The following is a 27977-nucleotide window of genomic DNA, read 5'->3' as shown; positions in this document are numbered from 1 at the left end:
TCAAACCCTCCAAATAATCTTCTATATAGGGTTCTTCCAAGATGTCAAGAAGGATCTAGAAACTCATGGCAAGTCACATGCTTCAATCTTTGGGCCAAACTTCTCAATTGGACAATTTCAAAGCCCAATCCTTAGTTGCCCAAATTCCTTGTGCATTCTAGAACATTCTTGAACCATCTTGAGTAATCGTGAAGCCACAGCATCTCCTAGCACCACAAGGACTCCTAGTGTCATCAGGTTTCCTAGTCCAACAAGGACTCTATCATTTCTTCATTTCCACGCACATTTTTCCGAGCTCATTCATAGTTGCATAAGGATTCCTACTTCAACTGGGATTCCTTTTCCTAGTAGGATTAGGAAAACTTCATTTCTCCATTTCTTTCCTATTTCTGCGCTTCATTTCTATCAGTTCTAGCTCTTCTTAGCTCATTTTTTGCGTTTGGAGCTCATTTCTACCTAAATACAACAAAGTAAGTTAGAAATGACATTGTTAAAACAATAACTAAGTAAAATGTAGGGAAAATGACGTTAAAAACATAGAAAATATTACTCCGATCAATGGTCTCACGGAAACAACTACAATGGTAGCCCAGATATTGGTAATGTGCACCAATCTCCTTATATCCGCTTGAGGTGATGCAATATCGCATGCAGCTATGCTAATTCGTCTACGACCCACATCTACTAAATCTATCTCTGCATTACAACTAGTGACTAGGTACAAGTATTTCGTACTTACGCACATTTAAGTGAGCCATTTATGTGCTAATTGCGCCACCACAGTGCACTATGATAATTTCTTGCAGACGAATGGGCAACTTAGTTGGATTTGAGACTCCAACAATTGTCCGCCACTTAATACCCTTACAAGACGATCTCCTTACAGCTAGATTTGCTGCTTGTCACTTTGATGATATAGTCTTCCCGTCTTTCGGGGGAGATAAGATCACGAATGTTCAGCAAGAATTACAAGAATTGTCATGGTTTGTCCCCACTATATCTGTAGGACCCCGGAAATTCATTATTAATTCCTAAATGCTTCGGGAATTATTAAAGGGTTATTTGATACGATTTTGTGGTTCGTGGATGAAGCTGAAGTATTTCGGACGATTATTTATTTGAAAAGTATTGGTTTAGGAAGGGTACGAATGTTGACTTTTTATACGTTAGGATTCTGTGAAAATTCCTTACGAACATTGTAGAGTGAGTCAATACGAGTTCGTGGACATGCGGAACGCGAAAATCGGAGTTCGTATGAAGAAGTTATGACCATCGGAAAAAGTTTCCATTTTGGGATATATAGGAAAAATCTGAAGAAAAAAAATTCAGAAAAATCAGATTTCCAAAAAGGGAAAACCCCTTTATCTCTCCTTAAACCCGATCGGGATTCCGCCAGCCATTTTCACCTGTACGTTTCTCCCTCCTTCCGCCACCAATCGAAGCGTCGTTTTTCCCTTTCTCTTCACCTCTATCCCAACTCCATCTCTATGAAGTTTCACGGTGTGGGTCGACCCGTGCACGGCGCTGCAAGGCTAAGAAGAGGTGGTGGCACTGCCACAATTCGCCTCGTCAGAACTCTCAACTCCGGCAACCATAGGCGACGATCTTGAGGGATTTTGGAGCCCAGAGGATGTAGATGCTTCCCTCCAAGCGGCTTCCAACGAATCGAACTGTGGAGATCCAATTTTGGAATTGAAATTCTAGGGTTTCAATCGGTCCTCTTCTCTTCGAGGTAAATTCCGGCCAAATGGCTTTGATTCAGACTTTGTGCTAGTTATGAAAGTTGTAATTGTAGTTGAGATGAAGATATTTTGTGTTGGAAGTTTTGTCAAATTCCGACTTTGGACCGGCGGCGGTGCCACCACAGTGGTGTTCTTTTTCGGCAGCTTCTGGACACCTCTTCGGCAGTTTCTGCTCCTCATTGTGATCTACTCATCGAGACGAGTAATTCGATATATAATTTGTAATTTTTGGAAATCGTATGAGCAAGTTATGAATTTTCAAAGTTTTAGGGTTTTCGGTTCAATCGGTTTTCGATCCTTGAGGATTCAGCCACCCGATCGACTTGTCATTTTGGTATAATGATCATATGAGTATTCCGGAGATCTCGGGTGGTCTCGATTGAAGTTTCGCCTCAATTGGCATTACCTTCAAGGGTTTAGAGAAAATAGGAGTTTGAAATATAATAGTTTTCGATTTGTGTACTAAGTTAAGATCATATTGTACTTAGGTGATTGACAGAGCATATTCGATCCCTTATCTGCGGTAAGAGAAAACGCAGCAGGAGTTAGAGGTGAGTAAATCTCACGTGGTTTATTTACGAACCGAGTTATTTAATTGTCGGAATTGATAGATAATTGTAAATCGTTTTCGAAAATAAAGATTTGTTTGAAATAATATGAATTTGATCGACTACGGTTCATAGGGCTACGGCTCATAGGTAAAAAAATGAATTTAAGTATAAAATGAATTTCTTAGTTTTAATATGTATGAACTATAGTTGATATTAGTGGTCATTCCTGCGTGGTTGACTACATACATATATATATATATATATATATATATATATACGTGGAATATATATATTGGATGGTGTGACATTGGTGGAGTAATAATTGAGAGTTGATTGAATTGTTATTTCGAGCATTTCTCTTACGAGCATACAATTATCATGATGTGTTGATTATTGTGTAAAAGTGTATTTTGCTTGAGGAAAGTATTTGAGTCAAGTGCACTTTCAAATGTTTGGTTGAGTATTGTTTATCACATTGGTGATCGAGGCAAGTATTATTGTAGGTTTGAACCTCGGCCGAGGTGACAGGCTACGATTTAGTTAGAGCTCTAGTCTATCTGCCAATGTACTTTTTGGGGAATGACTTTGAGTTATTATGTGCCCTTGAGTACAATGTACTTCTTGGGGAATAACTTTGATTTATTGTGTGCCCTTGAGTATATTTGTCAAAAGAGAGTGCCTGTGTCTTGATAGGAGCATTTTAATGCGACGTTTTACTTGCTTTTTCCTACATTTCTTGCGTCATTTCCTTAGTAAAACTCTGTTTAGGGAAGTTTCCATTCTTCGATTGGGAAAGTTCCTATTTGTAGAAAGTTTCTATTTTTGTAGTTTCTATTTATCATTTTTAGTAAGTTTCCATTTTCGGTAGTTTCTATTTCTCATTTTTAGAAAGTTTCCCATTTTCAGTTTAGGAAAGTTGCCATTTTTCATTTTAGGAAAGTTTCTATTTTTTTCTTACTAGTTTCTATTTTCAGGACCTCGGAGCTAAAAAGTGGAAATGAACTCATAAATGGAAAGAGGAGCTTGCGAAAGTCAAGGGGAGCAAAAATGAGAAACAATGAGCCACAGAAATGAGCAGAAATAAAGAAAAGAAGTTTTCCTGGTCCAACTAGGAAACCCTGTCCAGAAAAGGAAAGCTTGCCAAAACAAGACTCTTGAGTCAACCAAGAGTGGAGATCGAATTAATGAAGTACATGGCATGAGGGAAGCTTCTTGAAGACTCTAGATGATGACATGGCATAAAGGTGACACATGGAGGCCCATGAACTCTCAAGAATGAAGTGGATTTTCGGCAAATGGATAAAAGGCCCACAAAAGCCCATGCAACTAGGGTTTTTGACGCATGAATAAACCCTAGGGGAGTTTTGCCGTCCAAGATGAAGAGAGAAACAAGGAAGTGGCGCCCAAAAATCAGAAATTAAAAGGAGATTTTCTAGGGAGATTTTCTAGGGCTATTTTTATGGAAATTCATCAAGAGATAAACCCTAGAATATCTTTTGCCGTCCAAGAGGAAAAGAAGGAATTTGCCGTGTGAATTAAAAGAAAACCCTAGAGAATTCGGCAAGGAGATATTCAAGGGAGAAATAAAAGGAAAGAGAAAAAGGTGGAGACCAAGAAAAGCTCAAAAGAAGTCTAGATACATTCCTTAATTCCCTAAAGGAAGTTTGGCCGAATTGAACTACAAAAATCAGAAATTATATCAAGGGAATTTCGGCAAGATTATTTAGGGAATTAATATTGGAATTTTGTGATTGGTTGCACCACCTCATAGGGCTTATGTGGCAAGCTTGCATTGGAGGAAAGTATGTGGAATGACTACATTAATTCCGTGAGAAATTCAGAAAAGAGGACGGCTTGGAGACCAAGGAGGCCGTGCTCCTATATATTCTCCATTCTTCTCAACGTCAATGGTTGCTCTCCTTTACATTCGACACTTTAGAAAAAAAAATCAGAAACTCTCTCTAGCCTAGCCGTGCTCTTCTCCATCCTCTAGGGCAACCACGAAGTGCAAGCAAGGCCAAGGAAGAAGAAGACAAGCCGTGCACTACCTCCATCACCATCCTTGAAGATTGCTTTCGAAATTCAAGAGACCATTCATCACTTCATTCATCTCATCTTCATCACGGTGTAATCCGATTCTCCTTGTAACCTTTGCTTTGTAATTTTCGTTGGTTATGCCTTAGTTGACACATATGTTTGAACAATTGTTGATTTCTGAAATTTTATGATTAATTGTTAATTTTCAGATTCATATATTGCGATTTATGGTTGCTTTTGTGTGAGTGTTTGATTAAATTTGCATGATAGAAATCTTTTGTATGATAATCTTGAATGGTTCGAAACATTTAGGGTTTTTATGTGAATGTTGCTACGAATTTGAGAAACAGGGATCAACTTTTTGGTTTTGTGTTCTTGAATCAATAAGTAGTAAAGGTTTTGTGCAAAAACCGAATTTAATCAAAGAAGATTGCAATTAGGTGAACTTTTTCATACTAAGTTGCACATTTGAGTTGATAGCCTTTCTAGGTGCTTATTGCGTTAAACATGTATGATTGACTAGCTTTCTAGGGCTTGAATGCATGTTTGATAGGATTAATCTTTGTGCTTTCACTTAGATTAATTAGCATTGAAAGTAAAATATGGGGAATTGTTTGCTTTTAACGTTTCACATGATCAACTCCTCTTGCATGACTATGATGAACAATGATGAACTTGAATAAATTTTAATCATGAGTTTCGACTTTGATCCTTGTATTCACATCCCATTTGTGTTTTTATGTTTTTACATTTTAATTAATTAGTTAACTTAGTATTTATTTTCGGCAAAAGAAAACCAAAAACAAAATCCCCCCTTATTTTCGTAAATAATGTTTATAATTGTGAATACCTTTGTGAATATTATACTTTGTTTTAATTTTAATTGTTTAATTGTTTGACAATGACAGGTGTACCCTCAATCCCCGGAATAGAACGATCCCTATTTACTTTATACTACTAATGACATTTCAGGGTTAAATTGTGCGCTCCCTAAAGCGACACCAATTTTTGGCGCTATTGCCGGGGATTGAAAAATCATTTGTCACTTTGTGAATAATATGTGTTTTGTTTTTATTGTGACCGAAAAAAAAATAAAATAAAAAAAAATTTTACTTGTTAATTATTTTGTAATTGTCGAAAATTAGTTAGTTAGTTAATTACTTAGGTTGTTATTTATATTGTTGAATACGAATTTTTATTGTAAGTTGTAAATTAAAGAAGGAATAGGTGAAGTCGTGTTTATTAATATTGGCCTAAACCCCTTATTGGTATCTAGTCCAGGTCCCTTAAGGTTGAGGGCGGCCTTTATTAACATTCATTGAACTGTCTTCACAATTAGGACCTTTTTCATCCAAGTAAGTATAGCCTATGTGGGATGGTGTCTAGGAAGGGGACAACGCTCATGACTGGTTCTTGAATTCAGAAGTGCTTACAAATGGGCCTAAACCACATTGTGGGAGTAGCTCATGCCAAAATGGATTCTACCTCTCGTGGTGGCCCTCCCCTACCTGGCCATTTCAGTAAGGTTGCCCAAAGGATGTAGGAGGGACTTTGTGTCTAGACGACTATACTTGGGCCGCACGTCCTCTTGATTTACCGCTTGGAATTGAATTTGAAATCAATGATATATATATAACAAATGAAAATATTGTGATTCACTAAGGTATATTGGATTAAACATAGTCTTGAAAAGGGTAGCTGTTTCAGTCCCATTGCACATCGAGACTCCCTGTTCCCGTACCTAAGTGTTGAAAATAATTGTAAAGAAAAGGAAGAAAAACAATTATTTGTAAGTATTTTCGTACAAAGAAAGAAAAAAAAAAGAAGAAGAAGAAGAAAAAAAAATAATATATATATATATATATATGTGACGTTTGTTTGTTCTTGTTTGAAAGTTTTGTGTAAAATGTGTCTAATCTTAAAGAGAAGAAAAGAATTAATGGTGAATATTGTTAAATTCTTGATTGTTATAAGTATGTAAAATCGTATGAGTAGATAAGGGCCCTTTTGTTAATATTGGCCTTAACCCTTCACTAGTACCTTTCTAAGGTCTTATGAGGTTGTGGGCGGCTTTTATTAGCATTTGGAGAACTGTCTAACACATGAGTTATTTCCAAGCTGAGTAAGGGGCATATAGGTGGTGTCTTAGGTTGAGATCCTGGGTGATGGGTTCAAATTGGATCTCAGAGATACTATAGACTGTGCATAAACCACAATGTGGGAGTAGCCAATAGGGGCCTAAACCTCAATGAGGGAGTAGCCTCCGTAGTGTCACCAAAATGAGTCCTCCCTCTCACTTACCTCTTAATCTGGCCATCTAGCCTTCTGAAACAAAGGAGAGTGACTTATGTCGAGGCGACTATCCCTAGATCGTATCTCACCAATAGTAGTGGTTTCTATTGGGCTCGACTTACAACTTGTAATCAATTGAGATATTAACTTTATTTTGTAAAGATAATAAGATACTTGAACATAACCTCCACTTGTAAATTGTGTTGTTTTGTACATTTTATACTTGTATAAACTTCTTACGTGGTTTATTTGTGAAAAGATTGTGGATAGTTTGTAATTTATACTCTATTTATACTTGTATAAATCATAAATAGTAAATTCATGAATAGGAACTTGTGAATAGTGACTCGTGAATAGTAAAGTTGATGTATAAATCACTAATTTGTAATTAACTCACTTTATACTTTGCTAACTTCTTTGAATTTTGATGATGTTCAGGATTCCTATGAATGACCGAGCCTTTTAGACCCTCCACAATAAAGGAAATTGAAGCAAGGCTCGCTCGTTTGAAGAATTCTTCACTTCTTGAGTACACAAGCCCTTCCCCTTCAACATACAAAGAGTACACATTTAACGAGCAAGGGAAGCGGATTTATTTTTCTGAGGAGTCTACATCACCTACACCGAGTCCATCTCCTCCTTCACGTTCACCTTCACCTGTGGTTTCGTCCAACTCTACACCACCTTCACCCCCACACGAAGAAGTCGAGGAAGAGAGAATGGCATCTATTAGGGAACTCTCCACCGCAACTGTTGAAGGAGGACCTCCTACAGGCATAGTATACCCTGCCCCTGCAGCTGGAAGACAAGCAGAGTTTGAGCTTAAGAGTGGACTGTTGCACAAGCTCCCTATCTTCCATGGACTTAATATGGAGGATGCTAATAAGCACGTACGAGAATTCCAATCTGTTTGTGCAAACATGCAACCACAAGGAGCAGATGAGAACCTTCTTAAGATGAGAGCATTTCCATTCTCTCTAGCTGATAGAGCCAAGGATTAGCTATATGAACTTCCTGCAGGACGTATCACGTCATGGGAAACAATGAGAAAGGCATTCTTGGAGAAATACTTCCCAGCTTCTAAGGTCATCACACTCAGGAAGAAGCTCAGTGGAATAGAGCAAGCTCATGATGAGTCCTATGCTGCCTACTATGAGAGGTTCAACTCCCTACTTGCACAATGTCCTCAACATCAGATGAAGGATGAGACCTTACTTACATGTTTCTACGAAGGACTCCTACCCTTGGAGAGGCAAATGCTTGATGCTGTAGCTGGAGGAGCTTTTGTGGATAAGTCACCTGCGGTTGGGAAGGAGCTTATAGCTAATCGTGCCCTAAACTCCCAACAATATGAGGGGATAGGACACTCTACTCGTAGGGTACATAAGGTGAGCAAGAATACTGCCATTGAAGACCAACTGAATAAGCTTACTCTTCTCATGAACCAAGTGGTAAGTTCCAAGGGACCGAGTGCAACAATAGCTTGTGGGGTATGCTCTATGCAAGGGCATGTTACAGATCAGTGCCCCCAACTCAATGAAAATGGAGGATGGGAATCTGCGAATGCTATTGGAGGATATCAAGGAGGACCTCAACGTCTAAGACATGACCCTTACTCCAATACTTTCAACCCAGGATGGAGGGACCATCCCAACTTCAAGTGGACCAACAATGATAACGTTCAGAATCCTCTTGGAGGGAATTTCCAACGTCCGCAAGGGCCTTCATTCCAAGGATCATCTTTTCAAAGGCCTTACCTACCTCCTCCTCCACAGAATTCAGGACCCTCAATGGCTCACTATGACAAAACGTTGGAAGTCTTGACTAGTTCTACTCAAGCCTTGACAAACTCTACACAGGCTTTGATTCAAGGACAACAGACCCACACCAAGGACATTGCAGAACTCAAGAAGCAGATGGGTCAAGTTGTGGATTTCATGAGCAAGATCCATGAAACTGGCAAGCTCCCTAGTAATACAATACCTAACCCTAATGTGGAGAATGCATCAGTTGTGACTACAAGGAGTGGAAGACCATTTGTGGATCAACCCAAGCAACCCAAGAAGGCTCAAGTGAGCATAGAGATTGAGGAAGACCAAGAACCCACCAAGTTGGGTATTGAGAAGGACCCTGCAACGTCCAAGGAAGAGACCAAGGCGTCCTCACCATTAGAGGCAAAACCGGAAATTCAAGGTAGTAACTCTAACTTATCAAATTCAGTTATTGCTAACCCTTCTTCTTCTTGCATGCCCTTCCCACGCAGGTTCGCTCAATCTAAGAAGGATGAAAGTGACCAAGCTATCTTGGAAACTTTCAAGAAGGTGCAAGTAAACTTACCCCTCCTAGAGGCAATCAAGCAAGTCCCTAAGTATGCCAAGTTCCTCAAAGAGCTTTGCACTACTAGGAGAGTAAACCGTGAGAAGGAGGTGGTAAAGGTAAGTGAGAATGTCTCTGCTTTGATTCAGAGGAAAATTCCTCCAAAGTGTAAGGATCTTGGAAGCTTTACTATTCCGTGTACTGTTGGTAACTCTAGATTTAAGAATGCCATGCTAGACCTAGGTGCATCTGTTAATGTTATGCCCTACTCTGTTTATGAAACCCTAGGTCTAGGGGAACTTAAATCTGACAATGTTATCATTCAGTTAGCTGACAGATCCAATGCATACCCTAGAGGTTTGTTGGAGGATGTGCTTGTACAGGTTAACCATCTTATCTTCCCAGCTGATTTCTATGTATTAGAAATGGAGGACTCCCCTGTAAGTTCCACTCCATTGCTTTTGGGACGTCCTTTCTTAAGGACAGCTAGGACGAAGATTGATGTGTATGCAGGTTCCCTCACAATGGAGTTTGATGGTGATGTTATAGGCTTCAACATTTTTGAAGCCATGAGGTATCCTCTTGATAAAAGTGATTGTTATTCTATTGACATTTTGGATGATCTTGCACAGAAAATGTTTGAGGTCATGAATGAGGATACCCTAGCCACGACACTTGCACAAGGAATAGGTTACACAAACAGTGGCGTCATCATCTCAGAGGACAAGTTGAAAGACAAGGTGAGGAGAAAATCATTGAAAACGTCTCCTTCCTTGAGGCATCACCCTATATAGGTAAGTCTATCTCTCCTTTGTCCATTCAGTTATCTGCTAACAAGACTTTACCTTCAGTGGTCCAGGCCCCAGAACTTGAGCTAAAACCTCTTCCAGACCATTTGAAGTATGTCTACTTAGGGGACAAGGAGACCTTACCAGTGATTGTGTCCTCTGCACTGACGACTCCACAAGAAGAGAAGTTGGTGGAAATGCTGAAACAACACAAGACCGCCATAGGATGGACATTGGCGGACATTAAGGGAATCAGCCCTACAACTTGCGTCCATAGGATACTTCTAGAGGAGGGGTCCAAGCCCACTAGAGAGGCTCAAAGTCGTCTCAACCCTCCAATGATGGAAGTAGTGAAGAAGGAGGTTATCAAACTCCTTGATTGTGGGGTAATCTACCCCATTTCAGACTCCAAGTGGGTCTCCCCAGTTCAGGTCGTGCCCAAGAAATCTGGGATCACTGTGGTGAAGAATGCTGAGAACGAACTGGTGCCTCAAAGGACAGTCACAGGCCATAGAGTATGCATTGACTATAGGAGGCTCAACGCAACTACAAGGAAAGATCACTTTCCTCTGCCATTCATTGATCAGATGCTTGAGCGCCTAGCTGGACATGACTACTACTACTTCCTGGATGGATACTCTGGTTACAACCAGATTGCAATTGCAAATGAAGATCAAGAGAAGACAACCTTCACTTGCCCCTTTGGAACGTTTGCTTATAGACGTATGCCCTTCGGACTTTGCAACGCTCCAGGTACTTTTCAGAGATGTATGGTAAGTATCTTTTCAGATTATATTGAGAAAATCATAGAGGTATTCATGGATGACTTTTCAGTTTTTGGAAAGAATTTTGATGATTGTCTTAATAATCTGGAGATAATTTTGAAACGTTGCATGGAAACTAACCTTGTCTTAAACTGGGAAAAATGCCATTTTATGGTTAAGCAAGGAATAGTTCTAGGACATATTGTCTCTGCTAGGGGTATAGAGGTTGATAAAGCCAAGGTTGATATTGTGCGTCACTTACCCTCTCCCACTTCTGTGAGAGAGATTCGTTCTTTCCTTGGCCATGCAGGTTTTTACAGGAGGTTCATCAAGGACTTCTCCAAAATTTCGAGACTCTTATGTCAACTACTCCAGAAGGATGTGCCATTTCACTTTGACAAGGAGTGTCAAGAAGCTTTTGACAAGCTTAAGGAGTTGTTGACATCTGCCCCCATCATGTTACCTCCAGACTGGTCCTTGCCCTTTGAGTTGATGTGTGATGCCTCTGACTATGCAGTTGGAGCTGTTTTGGGGCAAAGGAAGGACAAGCTACCCTATGCCATCTACTACGCCTCAAGGACTCTCAATGATGCACAAATGAACTATTCAACCACAAAGAAAACTGCATTAAAAGTGTTAGAGTCTGGGTTCTATTGGCCAACATTGTTTAGGGATGCACATGCCTATTGTTTAACTTGTGATAAGTGCCAAAGAACAGGAAACCTAGGTCCTAGAGATCAAATGCCCTTGACTAATATCATAACTGTTGAAATCTTTGATGTCTGGGGTATAGACTTCATGGGACCTTTCCCATCATCTTGTGGGTTTCTCTATATCTTACTTGCAGTGGACTATGTTTCCAAATGGGTGGAAGCAAAGGCCACTAGAACTAATGACTCTAAGGTTGTTGCAGATTTTATCAAGTCTAACATCTTTAGCACGTTTGGAATGCCTAGAGTTCTCATTAGTGATGGTGGATCCCATTTTTGCAATCGGACGATTGAGGCTCTTTTGAAGAGATATGATGTGACACATAAGGTTTCTACACCTTATCACCCTAAAACTAGTGGGCAGGCTGAGGTCTCTAATCGTCAGATCAAGGGGATATTGGAGAAGACTGTGAACCCCAACAGGAAGGACTGGTCCTTGCGTCTAGAGGATGCTCTGTGGGCCTACAGAACTGCATACAAAACTCCCATAGGTATGTCACCATATCGAATTATTTATGGCAAACCTTGCCATTTACCTGTGGAGTTAGAGCATAGAGCTTGGTGGGCTGTGAAGCAGTTCAACATGGATATAGATGCAGCTGGGCTTCATAGGAAGTTGCAATTGCAAGAGTTAGAGGAGATTAGGAATGATGCCTTTGAAAGTGCTAAAATTTACAAGGATAAGACTAAGGCATTCCATGACAAAATGATTCGAAGGAGGACTTTTGTTGTGGGTCAAAAAGTTCTTGACAGGACCCGCCCCGAGTTTCACCCTGAAATCCGAGGTGGCCCTGTGGGGCCCACCTTAGGGATAACTCTACCAAAAATTCGGTAGAGTCACCTCTAAAATGGACTACCCAAAAACCTGTAAAACACACGAAACACTTCAAGCAAACCAACCTTATACTCCTGGAGCCACCCTGCTCCCAATTACCAACAACTCCACTTTCACCAAACACAAAACTCAAAAATACTAATCCCAAAGGTTATGCAGAGCAATACTACTATACACAGGGATATAACAGAGGAGTAAAGGATCAAGTGATCCTACACTGCGGAAGTAGTGACAACTATGCCTCAAATGTCATGTACGCCCGACCTCCACTAATTCGCCTGCAAACTGGGCATTAGAAACCGAAAGGCCCAGGGGAAAGTAGACGAAAAACGTTAGCGTGAGTGGACAAAATAAACCATTTAAAGGAAAAAGGATTTCATACTTTCCCACATTTATTCTCTTTAATAACCGATGCATGCAACAATTAGAAAAATACATTTAGCTTTAAATCCAAGAATTCCAAAACGATAAATTGACTAGCCTCGCTAGTCACCACATTCGAAAACTATATCGTAAAACCGAAATCTCATTTCTCAAGAAAATAAGACCAGCCCCGCTAGTCAAATAAAGATAAAATATGGGGAAGAAGTTTCATCATACGAAAGAATGGAGCCTCGTAGGCTCGGGTCGGAGTGTCCCACACTCTGGAGCATCCCATGCTCTGCTCTTACTCGCCCACAAACACATAGTAAGCAGGGAGGAGTACTAATAGGCTAGCTAGCAATATAATATATATATAACGACCCAGGTATGGTGAGTAAAAACTAATAAAATCTCATAAATCCTTAAGGCTTCCCCATGTCCCACGAATAAGGAAAACACGGGTACGATTCCCAACCGTACCCGGAAATACTCATAAAGCCGTATAAATTAACAGCGTGTCCCACACGCTAAAGAAATAAATAGGTAGTCAATGAGGCATTCCCAATGCCAAAATCGAAAATCAGTAAATAAACATGGAGATTTATTCCAACCAAACTCAATTTGTAAATAAGGTCTCAAATCGACGAATATAAATATAATATAAATGGTATAAATCTGAAAATCATATCGAAAACCATTCGTCGAAAATTAACTTCAATTATAAATTCGAATCCGAGCATAACAACTTCATAACCGAAACTCACCACCGGTATAAATCAATATTTATTCATGAGAATCATTATTAAAAAGCAAATCCACGAGATAATTCGCAATTATCTTTTTATGCTCGGAAAATATGTAAATAAAATAAAACATGCTTTAATAAATTAATGCATGCATCACTTATTTAAAACAAACGTCCACTCACAATACTATTGGGCAACCACGCAGACGAGTTCCTTCATCTAACCGTAGCTCGCGACATTGCCCTGTACACAATTATATTTCCATAAACGGTAATCCGATATAATAATTACGAACTTAAACGAAATCCGAAAATCCCTATCTCCAATACTTCTCAAATTCAACCCAAATCTCTTCCACAATTCTAATTCCTCAATTTACATATTCCAAAAAGAAAACGAGGGAAATCCGACGGCCGGATTTCCCATAATTCCACCACAAAACTCCAAACTTCGAAAATTCACAAACAATTCCAAACTCCTCCAAAATTCACCAAACTTCACATATAAGCTCTATGATAATTATAGAATTTAACTAGCTAAAAATTGAAATTTATAAACTACCCTAGCCGCCGCTACCGCCGCCCACAATGGCTGCGCCGCCGCCACCATCTCCGATGGCCACCAAAATTTGACAGTAGCACCTTCTCAACACACTGATTCAACTTCTCAACTACAACATTCCCAAATAACAATTAAAAACGGCCGAAATCGATCAATGAACAAAAACCCAGAAATCCTCAAGAACCCTAGAATTTCAATTCGTCGATTCGGCATCTACACAACAAATCGTGATACAAGGCCATAGGGGAAATGATCAGTGATGAAAACCGAACCTTCGACGGCGGAATGAGGACCGGAGGTGGCCGGAATCGCCGGAAATCGGCAAAAGCTTCAAACTGCAGCCGGAGGGGATTTTGCTTCGATCCGTGCTTTTCCGGTCAAATCGTCGAAAACCAAGGTTGCTAGGGTGATCGGAGGGAGGAGGCGCTCCTCTGATGACCAGTGGCATGCCGGTTGGTGGCCGGAATCGCCGGAAATCGAAGGAAGAAGGAAATTGGCCGAACCGGAGAAGAGAGAGCTCGGGGGAGGAGAGAGAAAGAGCTGGGGTGGGTTTCCGGAAATGGAAACCTACCCTGGGTAAATTTCTATTTTAATCAAAATTTTACCATGAACAGTAACTTCACATTCTTGGCCATAACTCTCGCATACGAGCTCCGATTTTTACGTACTACATATGCACGCGCTCGGTTTAACGTCCTCTACAACTTCCATGAAGAACATTTTCTCAAATTTTGACCTGAACAAAAAGTCAACTTTTAGGGCCACTAAAAGTACTAAACCGAAAGTAAAAGTCAAAGTAAAGGTCGTTTACCGTCCCAATGACTAGTAAACCGGTGAATTTAGGTTCGGGATGTTACAATCTCCCCTCCTTATAATAATTTCGTCCTCGAAATTTCATACTGTTAAAGTAGAGGTAGCACACATATACTAATCTGCAATGCAACATCCCCAACGAATGTAGTACACAGATCATAACAAGGTGGGGATGATATTGCACGATCGATATGCAAGTCTGCTCAACTCATGTAGAAACTAACTTTAGATCTAGTCCAAGAGGTGGTCAAATACAATAAGGGAATCGACATTTAAAAAGTAACAGTCCTCAAGCAGAAATATGACCAGTCACTGTAATCTTAAATACCGCAAGGAATAATCGTCTCGCCCATCAAGAAAACCAAGATGTGGAAATAACGATATAACCCACAACCAGAATGAACTTCTTTTCTTAGTCCCCAAAAGACTAATCAAAACAATATCTGATCCGATGTTTCCAAAACCTTGAAGCTTGTCGACTTATCCTTGGTCAAATTTTTCTCTTACAATCACAAGTCAACTACTTTGACAACCCCAAAGAGTTTTCCTATAGTCCCAACTACCCAAGCAAATCAAAACATGCTTATAGTTCAGATAGCACGAGGTATTGACGTCACAAGCCATTTGACTGGAATAGACGTATTCATAATCTTGCATATAACTCATACGGTGAAGAACCAAACCGTTCACCAACAACATTGTTATAAGTCATTGACCCCACACACAATACCTTTTCCAAATTACACAGGTGTTAATGGGAAGCCAACACGATTAAGACATCACAACATGGTTACAGAAACCCAAAAAGTCCAAAACAAGTAATTTAGTAACTACCACACACAACAACACTTCCTTCCATTTATTTATATAAAAAATTTTGATCGAATGTCGTTCACGTAAAGGTCCCACAATTGTCAAGCATAACAAAGGGTAGCCTCAGACAAACCCATAAGTTCTTAAGCAGGTAGGTTATGGAACCACTATACTTCCTCCTTGCTACTCAGACAACTGACTGGAACATTGATCACGCCTTGAAATGACATTCCCAGTCACAAGAAAACTCATTTAATAGTTATCCCGCTGGCCACACTTATAGTTCTCAAACGGGCAAATTAACATTGTCCCTCGAAAACTTCTTATAACTATAATGTGGGGATAAAATTCTTCTAAATCACATGCATTCCAAGGAGTCTACCAATTACCAATGTCTAAAATCGAAACTGCTCACATTATGTACTACATCTTCCGAAACCTGATGCAAAGCAAAATCCATAAATATTCGCTCAATTCCAGCCCAAATATTCAAATCTAAGAGGAGATACATCACACCAAAGTTGTTCTTAGCTGAGGCTACACTTCTTAGTCATAGGTCAAAAATTTAGTTGAATCCATGTCATTCTCGCTGGCCTCTATGCCACAAATGATAATTCTACTTCGTATGCCAATATAATTCTCACCACCGAAAACAATACTTGATTGGAATTCTGATCAAACTCAAATAAAATAGCATCCTTAGATAACTAGAAAAACTCTCTCATAACTGCTCCACCTGTTCCAAGTAGAACATTTCCAACCATCTGTCCGACATCACCTCATTACAATTCTACTACAGGTATGACATTATAAAAAAGTTCTAAATTCTGTATGTTTCAAATCCTCTAATGGACAATCCAACAACACTAGAAATTTCTCCAAATCTGATCCAAATCTTGACCAACAGAAAAAGAAATTCAACATTTAAAAACGAAAAATCCTCAAGCTGGAATCTAGTCAGAGGCAACAATCCCAACAAAATTCACAGCATCCCTTGTTGACTCGACAGTTTTAAAGTATAGGTATGCCCTCAAGCATTACCAAAAACTCTTAGCCACTGCTAAGCAAAAATTCGTAAAAACTCTTTTGCTCAAAACAACCTGGAGAGAAAGTCGAATAAGTGCCCAAATAGAAAAACTCACAAAGTTACTTAATTAAACAAATAACACTTTGTGTACCACAGAAACGGAGTCTACTTCCCAAGATAGGAAAATATGATATCGAAGAGGTTCATTGTCTGATGTTACAAGAATCAATAGAAATCAGTTATGTAAAACAACGGTGAACTTGCAAGTACTAGAATATAGCCAACTCCTTTTATTTAACTTAAGGCCAAAACTGATAAACAACAATTGCCCTTACCAAAAAGAGGATAAGATAACCACGAATCCACTCCTCAATCGACGCTTAACTTATAAAATTTCAGCTACAACAAGAATTCCTATGACTTCCTTGTGCTAACCAAAATTGCACCAAAAACTTTCCAAATCTTCTCACTAAGAATTATTCCAATAACATAACTCAATCATAGTAGCTCAACAATTAGTACTTAAATATCTATTGAACCCTTGATAGAACATAAGCCCAATCAATTTATTTCAATTCAACTCCTACTTCCTGTTCAAGTCGTCTTAACTTTAGATAAGTGGTGACCGGATTTCACTCATACCAACAACTTCCTATACATTTCCAATTAAAGGTCACCAAGGTGGCAAAGTTCGCTCAATTCCTCAAAAGAAATCCATTACACATAACCGATTCAAGTAATAATCAATCCCCCAAGGTAGCTAACACAATTCACAAGATCTTTCCTTTATATAATTCATAGGACACCCGTCCAACATCTTGTAGCACACCAAGCGATATCCGGATCCGAACGTGGTCCCACCACAATAATGATCCAATTTGCTCAAATAATCATAACTGAAGTATGTCACTTAAAACATACTACAATACCTTCCACCCAAGATAATAAGAGTCTCGGTCAAGCCTTAACTTAAAACATTTCCAGAGCCAACTGAAAACTTAATTCCTTAAAGTTATTCCACCATCCACTAATATCATATCACAACCCATTCGTCCGGCAAACTTCCACTAAGAGTTTATCACAATTCAACCTTCAAGGCTCTGTGATTCAAAACTCGAATCAGATTCCGTATCACAAAGTAATTCCGTTTGAACTTCTAAGAACACCCAACTATATCACTATCACTATTCCCCAAATTTACGTACAACCGTTTCACTCATAAATGGATAAACAAAAGAATCCATTTGCATAATACCACATACGAAGAGTTGATTCCAACTCTCCCAATTATTTACCGACCAAAGTCGTAACTCTATTATAAAACCTTAAGCATTCTTCCAATTCTTGCACTTCAAGCACATATCAACTGTAAAAGCCCATTCTTGTTAATCTCCCTACTCGCTACCATACAAGACTCAGATAGACAAAACTATAAGTCATGGTATCAAAAATCAATCTCTTTTATTTCGAGCAAAACTATGCTCATACACCTTGGCTAGGTCAACGACCCAAAATGACAATTTCTAAAAATCTCGTCCTACTTATATCTCTCAATTACTATCATCACTTCTCACTTGCCATCATCAGTGACCAAAGTCACTTGAAAACAAAGACTCTAGCCATAACAACCCAGAATAATTATTCAATTTTCTCTGTAAATGGGTTCCAACACTGAGGTTCCCAAAGAACCACCAAAAACTTCCAATAATGTTCAAATGCTACTTAACAACCAATCACATCACAAAATATCTTTCCCGAAACTTGGTTCAAAGTCAAAACCACCATTATTACCAAGTCCATTTCCACCCACAATCCTGATTCCCGAAGCAATCATATCATCTAGAGACAGCCCAAAGCTATTGTCGCTCGTCTCAGACACTCAAACACAACTCGAACTCTGGTTTCCGCACCTTAATCCCTGCCCCAACAAACTTGTTGGCATCAAAGAAAAGACAACCACAACATTTTCCTCGAATCACATTTCGTAGCACAACTCGAAACTGTAGAGTAGTTTTACTCTACCATCACCAGGGATAGGCGCATGATAGTTAACCAATCGAATACGCAAAGAAAACCCTAGGAGGTCGGCGTACAAGAGGCATAGCACCAGAAGAAAACCAACTAACTTTGTACCGTACACACTTGATGAATACCACAGCACCGAAGAGCACACGATGGGGAACCGCTGCAGTCGGGCCATCACTCGAGAGGTACTGGGCAACACCAAGTATATAAGGTAACAGAATAGAAACGAGTCTACAGAACCTAACAACCTAATGCTCTGATACCAAATTGACAGGACCCGCCCCGAGTTTCACCCTGAAATCCGAGGTGGCCCTGTGGGGCCCACCTTAGGGATAACTCTACCAAAAATTCGGTAGAGTCACCTCTAAAATGGACTACCCAAAAACCTGTAAAACACACGAAACACTTCAAGCAAACCAACCTTATACTCCTGGAGCCACCCTGCTCTCAATTACCAACAACTCCACTTTCACCAAACACAAAACTCAAAAATACTAATCCCAAAGGTTATGCAGAGCAATACTACTATACACAGGGATATAACAGAGGAGTAAAGGATCAAGTGATCCTACACTGCGGAAGTAGTGACAACTATGCCTCAAATGTCATGTACGCCCGACCTCCACTAATTCGCCTGCAAACTGGGCATTAGAAACCGAAAGGCCCAGGGGAAAGTAGACGAAAAACGTTAGCGTGAGTGGACAAAATAAACCATTTAAAGGAAAAAGGATTTCATACTTTCCCACATTTATTCTCTTTAATAACCGATGCATGCAACAATTAGAAAAATACATTTAGCTTTAAATCCAAGAATTCCAAAACGATAAATTGACTAGCCTCGCTAGTCACCACATTCGAAAACTATATCGTAAAACCGAAATCTCATTTCTCAAGAAAATAAGACCAGCCCCGCTGGCTACAGTGAAAATCGGACTAGCCCCGCTAGTCAAATAAAGATAAAATATGGGGAAGAAGTTTCACCATACGAAAGAATGGAGCCTCTTAGGCTCGGGTCGGAGTGTCCCACACTCTGGAGCATCCCATGCTCTGCTCTTACTCGCCCACAAACACATAGTAAGCAGGGAGGAGTACTAATAGGCTAGCTAGCAATATAATATATATATAACGACCCAGGTATGGTGAGTAAAAACTAATAAAATCTCATAAATCCTTAAGGCTTCCCCATGTCCCACGAATAAGGAAAACACGGGTACGATTCCCAACCGTACCCGGAAATACTCATAAAGCCGTATAAATTAACAGCGTGTCCCACACGCTAAAGAAATAAATAGGTCGTCAATGAGGCATTCCCAATGCCAAAATCGAAAATCAGTAAATAAACATGGAGATTTATTCCAACCAAACTCAATTTGTAAATAAGGTCTCAAATCGACGAATATAAATATAATATAAATGGTATAAATCTGAAAATCATATCGAAAACCATTCGTCGAAAATTAACTTCAATTATAAATTCGAATCCGAGCATAACAACTTCATAACCGAAACTCACCACCGGTATAAATCAATATTTATTCATGAGAATCATTATTAAAAAGCAAATCCACGAGATAATTCGCAATTATCTTTTTATGCTCGGAAAATATGTAAATAAAATAAAACATGCTTTAATAAATTAATGCATGCATCACTTATTTAAAACAAACGTCCACTCACAATACTATTGGGCAACCACGCAGACGAGTTCCTTCATCTAACCGTAGCTCGCGACATTGCCCTGTACACAATTATATTTCCATAAACGGTAATCCGATATAATAATTACGAACTTAAACGAAATCCGAAAATCCCTATCTCCAATACTTCTCAAATTCAACCCAAATCTCTTCCACAATTCTAATTCCTCAATTTACATATTCCAAAAAGAAAACGAGGGAAATCCGACGGCCGGATTTCCCATAATTCCACCACAAAACTCCAAACTTCGAAAATTCACAAACAATTCCAAACTCCTCCAAAATTCACCAAACTTCACATATAAGCTCTATGATAATTATAGAATTTAACTAGCTAAAAATTGAAATTTATAAACTACCCTAGCCGCCGCTACCGCCGCCCACAGTGGCTACGCCGCCGCCACCATCTCCGATGGCCACCAAAATTTGACAGTAGCACCTTCTCAACACACTGATTCAACTTCTCAACTACAACATTCCCAAATAACAATTAAAAACGGCCGAAATCAATCAATGAACAAAAACCCAGAAATCCTCAAGAACCCTAGAATTTCAATTCGTCGATTCGGCATCTACACAACAAATCGTGATACAAGGCCATAGGGGAAATGATCAGTGATGAAAACCGAACCTTCGACGGCGGAATGAGGACCGGAGGTGGCCGGAATCGCCGGAAATCGGCAAAAGCTTCAAACTGCAGCCGGAGGGGATTTTGCTTCGATCCGTGCTTTTCCGGTCAAATCGTCGAAAACCAAGGTTGCTAGGGTGATCGGAGGGAGGAGGCGCTCCTCTGATGACCGGTGGCATGCCGGTTGGTGGCCGGAATCGCCGGAAATCGAAGGAAGAAGGAAATTGGCCGAACCGGAGAAGAGAGAGCTCGGGGGGAGGAGAGAGAAAGAGCTGGGGTGGGTTTCCGGAAATGGAAACCTACCCTGGGTAAATTTCTATTTTAATCAAAATTTTACCATGAACAGTAACTTCACATTCTTGGCCATAACTCTCGCATACGAGCTCCGATTTTTACGTACTACATATGCACGCGCTCGGTTTAACGTCCTCTACAACTTTCATGAAGAACATTTTCTCAAATTTTGACCTGAACAAAAAGTCAACTTTTAGGGCCACTAAAAGTACTAAACCGAAAGTAAAAGTCAAAGTAAAGGTCGTTTACCGTCCCAATGACTAGTAAACCGGTGAATTTAGGTTCGGGATGTTACAGTTCTTCTATTCCATTCTCGTCTCAAACTCTTCCCAGGTAAGCTTCATTCTCGTTGGATTGGGCCTTTTGTTATCACTCATGTGTTTCCTCATGGAGCTGTGCAGATAAAGAGTGAACAAACAGGTAATGAATTCAAGGTGAATGGGCATCGCTTGAAGCCTTATTATGAGGCATTTGTGGAACATGAAGTGGAGGCTGTACCCCTCCAAAACGTTCCAAACCCTGAGGATTAAATGGAGGTACAAGTCTAGGCTGAAAGACTATAAACATTAAGCGCTGCTTGGGAGGCAACCCAATTCTGAAGTAGCTGTGGAGGAGTCGTCAACGCAGATTTGCTTTCTCTTTCCCTTTACTTCTCAAATTCTTATTTGTTTTATATTTATTTTCGTAAATTTCTACCTATATACTTAAGTGTTTCATTGCATGCTTATTCTTGATTACATTGAGGACAATGCAATATTTAAGTGTGGGGGAAGAGATTTACACTTTTATCTTGAGTCATATATATTGGAAAAATACAAAAAAATTTGAAAAATGTCAAAAATTTAAAAATTTTCGTTGCTTTTGTTTTTGTTTTGAGTCTTAGGATGCCCTTTCAACTGTCTAGGATGATTCTATATCTCTGAAATCATGATTAAAAGAGGATCACAAAATTGAGATGATTTCTAAAATGGTATTCTTTGGTTAATTGAGATATATGAAAAATGCATTCATGTGTAGTGGATATGGATTTCGTGACCTTGGTACAGAATATGAGCATGTTAGGATGAGTTTTGATTCATATAAACCCATGTGAGATATTGAGCCATGTCCCTTTTTCTTGGAGTGAATCGAAAATATATATTCTTATTTTCTTGGCGATGTTTTGATGATCTCATTATTCTTTCATCTTGATTGACTACTTGCCATAGATTAAGTTTGATGGACTAGAGAATGCTAGAATTCACTCTTGTGCTTGTTGAAACGTTATATCAATACATGGCCCTGATTCTGGAAAGGATAGAGGCACCCTAGGAATTACCACCATTGCCAAATAAACCTGTGTCCTTAATTGTGCCCGTCGTGGGACCCCCCTAGATAAGCCCCTTTGAGCCTACATTAAGCCTTTTCATTCATCACCCTTAAAATCCTTAACCATGAAGCTTAGTATAGTTACAACCCTACCCTTTGTTCTAAGAACTTAGTGGAGCTATCTTTTGAGACATACTACGTGGGTTTGGTGCTGAGAATGAAAATTGAGAAGAGGTGAAAGTTCAAGTGTGGGGGTAGACTTGTCCATAAAGAAAAAAAAAATAAAGCCGTGAAAAATGAAAAGAAAGAAAAAAATTGTGTACGGCTAAAAAAAAAAAAAAAAAAAATATTTATGGATTTTAGTCCCCATACTTAGTGATTTTGGAGTCTGCTTTGAAATGAAGGCCTACTATAGAAAAATTTGGCCTTTGTCCATTTCACTAGAGTTCAAGGGAAGTTTACATTGAAGATTGGGCCCAACATGAAGACATTAGGCCCTTTTATGATCACCCCTAGGGAAAGTGACGTTTTTACAATGCCTTGGTGGAATTTCTTGAGATCTCTACATTTACATGTGCTCTGCTAGGTTTTTAGGACACTTTGTTAAAATCCTTACCCTTTGTTTCTTTAAACCTTGAGCCATAGCCCCATTACAACCCTTGATAAGACCTTCTTGATCCTTAAGATGGGACAGCCCTTGATGTGGAGATGAGTTACAAGAGTTGAACCTATGGCTTGGGTCCATCTGTGCAAGTAGTTGGTATCCTTCATGAGATCTTTAAAAGAAATTTATACATGTGCTTTCGTTTCTTACATTATGTGATATACTTGCTATCTTTCACATATACTTGAGTGTATAAGCTTTTAAGCATTGCCTTGAATTCTGAGAGAAGAAAGAGTGGATATACCTTGTGAGGATTTGAATCAAACTTGTTTGAAACATGTTTAACAGAACCCATCACCATTGTTACAACCAAGTCCTACTTGTGTATGTGAAGATTATGTGTTTAAATTAACTCTCGAATGCCTAAACATTTATTCTTGGTGAAGTGCTAATCTTGGTGTTGTGAAAGTAAGAGATTGCTGAGACAAAAAGTTGAAGGGCTATAGAGTCTGTTTTGTGTCAAGTCTTTAATTTTCGTTGTGTCTTGGTGTGATTTTGCTAAGGGGCTAGCAAAAGCTAAGTGTGGGGGAATCTGATAAGAGCATTTTAATGCGACGTTTTACTTGCTTTTTCCTACATTTCTTGCGTCATTTCCTTAGTAAAACTCTGTTTAGGGAAGTTTCCATTCTTCAATTGGGAAAGTTCCTATTTGTAGAAAGTTTCTATTTTTGTAGTTTCTATTTATCATTTTTAGTAAGTTTCCATTTTCGGTAGTTTCTATTTCTCATTTTTAGAAAGTTTCCCATTTTCAGTTTAGGAAAGTTGCCATTTTTCATTTTAGGAAAGTTTCTATTTTTTTCTTACTAGTTTCTATTTTCAGGACCTCGGAGCTAAAAAGTGGAAATGAACTCATAAATGGAAAGAGGAGCTTGCGAAAGTCAAGGGGAGCAAAAATGAGAAACAATGAGCCACAGAAATGAGCAGAAATGAAGAAAAGAAGTTTTCCTGGTCCAACTAGGAAACCCTGTCCAGAAAAGGAAAGCTTGCCAAAACAAGACTCTTGAGTCAACCAAGAGTGGAGATCGAATTAATGAAGTACATGGCATGAGGGAAGCTTCTTGAAGACTCTAGATGATGACATGGCATAAAGGTGACACATGGAGGCCCATGAACTCTCAAGAATGAAGTGGATTTTCGGCAAATGGATAAAAGGCCCACAAAAGCCCATGCAACTAGGGTTTTTGACGCATGAATAAACCCTAGGGGAGTTTTGCCGTCCAAGATGAAGAGAGAAACAAGGAAGTGGCGCCCAAAAATCAGAAATTAAAAGGAGATTTTCTAGGGAGATTTTCTAGGGCTATTTTTATGGAAATTCATCAAGAGATAAACCCTAGAATATCTTTTGCCGTCCAAGAGGAAAAGAAGGAATTTGCCGTGTGAATTAAAAGAAAACCCTAGAGAATTCGGCAAGGAGATATTCAAGGGAGAAATAAAAGGAAAGAGAAAAAGGTGGAGACCAAGAAAAGCTCAAAAGAAGTCTAGATACATTCCTTAATTCCCTAAAGGAAGTTTGGCCGAATTGAACTACAAAAATCAGAAATTATATCAAGGGAATTTCGGCAAGATTATTTAGGGAATTAATATTGAAATTTTGTGATTGGTTGCCCCACCTCATAGGGCTTATGTGGCAAGCTTGCATTGGAGGAAAGTATGTGGAATGACTACATTAATTCCGTGAGAAATTCAGAAAAGAGGATGGCTTGGAGACCAAGGAGGCCGTGCTCCTATATATTCTCCATTCTTCTCAACGTCAAGGGTTGCTCTCCTTTACATTCGACACTTTAGAAAAAAAAATCAGAAACTCTCTCTAGCCTAGCCGTGCTCTTCTCCATCCTCTAAGGCAACCACGAAGTGCAAGCAAGGCCAAGGAAGAAGAAGACAAGCCGTGCACTACCTCCATCACCATCCTTGAAGATTGCTTTCGAAATTCAAGAGACCATTCATCACTTCATTCATCTCATCTTCATCACGGTGTAATCCGATTCTCCTTGTAACCTTTGCTTTGTAATTTTCGTTGGTTATGCCTTAGTTGACACATATGTTTGAACAATTGTTGATTTCTGAAATTTTATGATTAATTGTTAATTTTCAGATTCATATATTGCGATTTATGGTTGCTTTTGTGTGAGTGTTTGATTAAATTTGCATGATAGAAATCTTTTGTATGATAATCTTGAATGGTTCGAAACATTTAGGGTTTTTATGTGAATGTTGCTACGAATTTGAGAAACATGGATCAACTTTTTGGTTTTGTGTTCTTGAATCAATAAGTAGTAAAAGTTTTGTGCAAAAACCGAATTTAATCAAAGAAGATTGCAATTAGGTGAACTTTTTCATACTAAGTTGCACATTTGAGTTGATAGCCTTTCTAGGTGCTTATTGCGTTAAACATGTATGATTGACTAGCTTTCTAGGGCTTGAATGCATGTTTGATAGGATTAATCTTTGTGCTTTCACTTAGATTAATTAGCATTGAAAGTAAAATATGAGGAATTGTTTGCTTTTAACGTTTCACATGATCAACTCCTCTTGCATGACTATGATGAACAATGATGAACTTGAATAAATTTTAATCATGAGTTTCGACTTTGATCCTTGTATTCACATCCCATTTGTGTTTTTATGTTTTTACATTTTAATTAATTAGTTAACTTAGTATTTATTTTCGGCAAAAGAAAACCAAAAACAAAATCCCCCCTTATTTTCGTAAATAATGTTTATAATTGTGAATACCTTTGTGAATATTATACTTTGTTTTAATTTTAATTGTTTAATTGTTTGACAATGACAGGTGTACCCTCAATCCCCGGAATAAAACGATCCCTATTTACTTTATACTACTAATGACATTTCAGGGTTAAATTGTGCGCTCCCTAAAGCGACACCATGTCTTTGTTTTGTTGTCCATGTGGGACTTGATTTGAATGAATTGTGAAGGTGACGTTGGTTGCTTTAATTTGATTTTGGGTTGAAAATGATTAAATTGAGATTGTTGATTTTAAATGTAATCTGCTGAACTAAACTATACGCAAGGATTACTATGGTTTTGGTTTGAATACTTTTGGTGATTTCCTGAACTAAAATTCTATGCAGGATTATCGGTTTTTATTTAGAATGATTTGAATTGTCACTGTTGTGACATGTGTGTTCCTTAAAAAGAAAAGGATTTTGATGTTAGAATTAATCATTGTGTGGATTTGTTGTCCTTAGGTCGGAAAGGTGTTTTTGTGGTTATTTAGGTTTACTCATACGAGCTTGCAAAAGCTTACCAGGTTTGTTGTTTCAACCCGGTGTACTATTCCATGGTGTAGAGGTTATTGTGCAGGTTAGAATATAGAGTGATCGTCATCGAAGCTGAGGTCTACGTTCGGTAGCGTGGACGTCGAAGGGTACTCTTAGTTTTAAGTCTTCCGCTGTGTATTGAGTTGTGGTGGGTGTATTTACTTATTGAATTATCATTCAGTTTAATTTGTAAACTATCTGTAATGTAATATGTGACTCTAAAAAACGAGTCGATGTTGACATTGTGAGCTCAGTTTGTTTAGTTTCTTAATTTAAATGAAAATTTTTCTATATGTTTTTTTTGTGCTTGTTAAGTTATAGCGTTTCGGATTTCAATTTATTTATTCAAAATTCAGGGCCGTGACAATATCTCATCTCAATCCCTATTAAAGTGACGAGATCACACATCTGCTGCAAATATGCCTGAAGGGAATGACGTCCTATGAGAAGACGTAGCGCCACCCTACATGGAGGTAGGCATGGCGCCAATGCCAAAGAGAGTGGCACTCAGGCGTTATAAGCCATTGCCCCAGCTATGATGCATGAGAGGCTCGTGGGTTCGAAAGATATTTTGGCACAAACCAATCCTTGGATCATCGACACTCAAAATCCGTCTCATGAGAATCTTCTGGATTATAGTTATCGTTGGGGGATGCCTCAACATCAGAACATATTCCTGAGAATATAAAGCTCTTTGAAAATTACACTATTGTACATGAGACGTGGGATAGAAACTCCATCATAATTGATGATGTAATCATGCATGAGTTTGTTGAGTTTGATGATATCGAACCACGCTCCGTTAATGAATGAATGCCAACCTAGAGAAATTTGGCATAAATGGAAAGATGCGATCGAGGTTAAGTTGGATTCTCTAACGAAGAGGAAGGTTTTTGAGCCAGTGATGCCAACACCACCTAACATAAAACCTGTTGACTAATGGGTCTTCGTTAGAAAGCGTGTTGAGAAAAAGAGGTGGTAATCTCGCCTTATGGCGCAAAGCTTCTCACAAAATGCCCTGGAATCGACTACGATGAGACATATTCTCTCATAATGGATGTCATTGCACTCCACTACCTTGTCAGTTTGATAGTTTCCGAATAACTGAACATGCAGCTTACAAATGTGGTCACTAAGTATCTCAATGGGATCTAGATACAGAATATAAATGCAGGTTCATGGTGAACTTTATTTACCCAAGTCAAGTGGCTCTAGACCACGGAGCACGTTTTAGAAAGAGGTTGAAACGCTCACTAAAATGACTACTTGATTGGGAAAGGATATGCCCACGCGTTTCCATAAAAAGTTTCAGATTCCATCACGGTTCATGTTAGACATGATCTTCATTGGAAGCCCTTAAAGAGCTAAGAGAAACCGCTAAACACTTGAAATCCAATTTTGAGATGAAGGATTTTGGGAGAACACGATTATGTCTCAATTTGGAACTTGAGCATCATGTTGATAGATGCTTAGGCATTTTGACAATGTCAAACCTTCAAGCAACCCCGTAGTCTTGATCCTGAAAATGATCCTCTTCATCTAAAGGATGATGATGAAGACGTGCTCATGGAAAAAGTGTCATGCTTAAGTACAATAGGCGCATTATTGTACTTAGCTCAATGCACAAGACCGGACATCTCATTTGCAACTTACTTGTCATCAAGGGGAGATGCAGACATCAGGGGGAGATATCTACATGTATGGTCTCGAAATGTGAATGG

Source organism: Rosa chinensis, chromosome 7 (assembly GCF_002994745.2).
Source record: "Rosa chinensis cultivar Old Blush chromosome 7, RchiOBHm-V2, whole genome shotgun sequence".
NCBI classification, from domain to species: Eukaryota; Viridiplantae; Streptophyta; class Magnoliopsida; order Rosales; family Rosaceae; genus Rosa; species Rosa chinensis.
The sequence above is the reverse complement of the archived record's forward strand: the minus strand, read 5'-3'. Positions refer to the sequence as shown.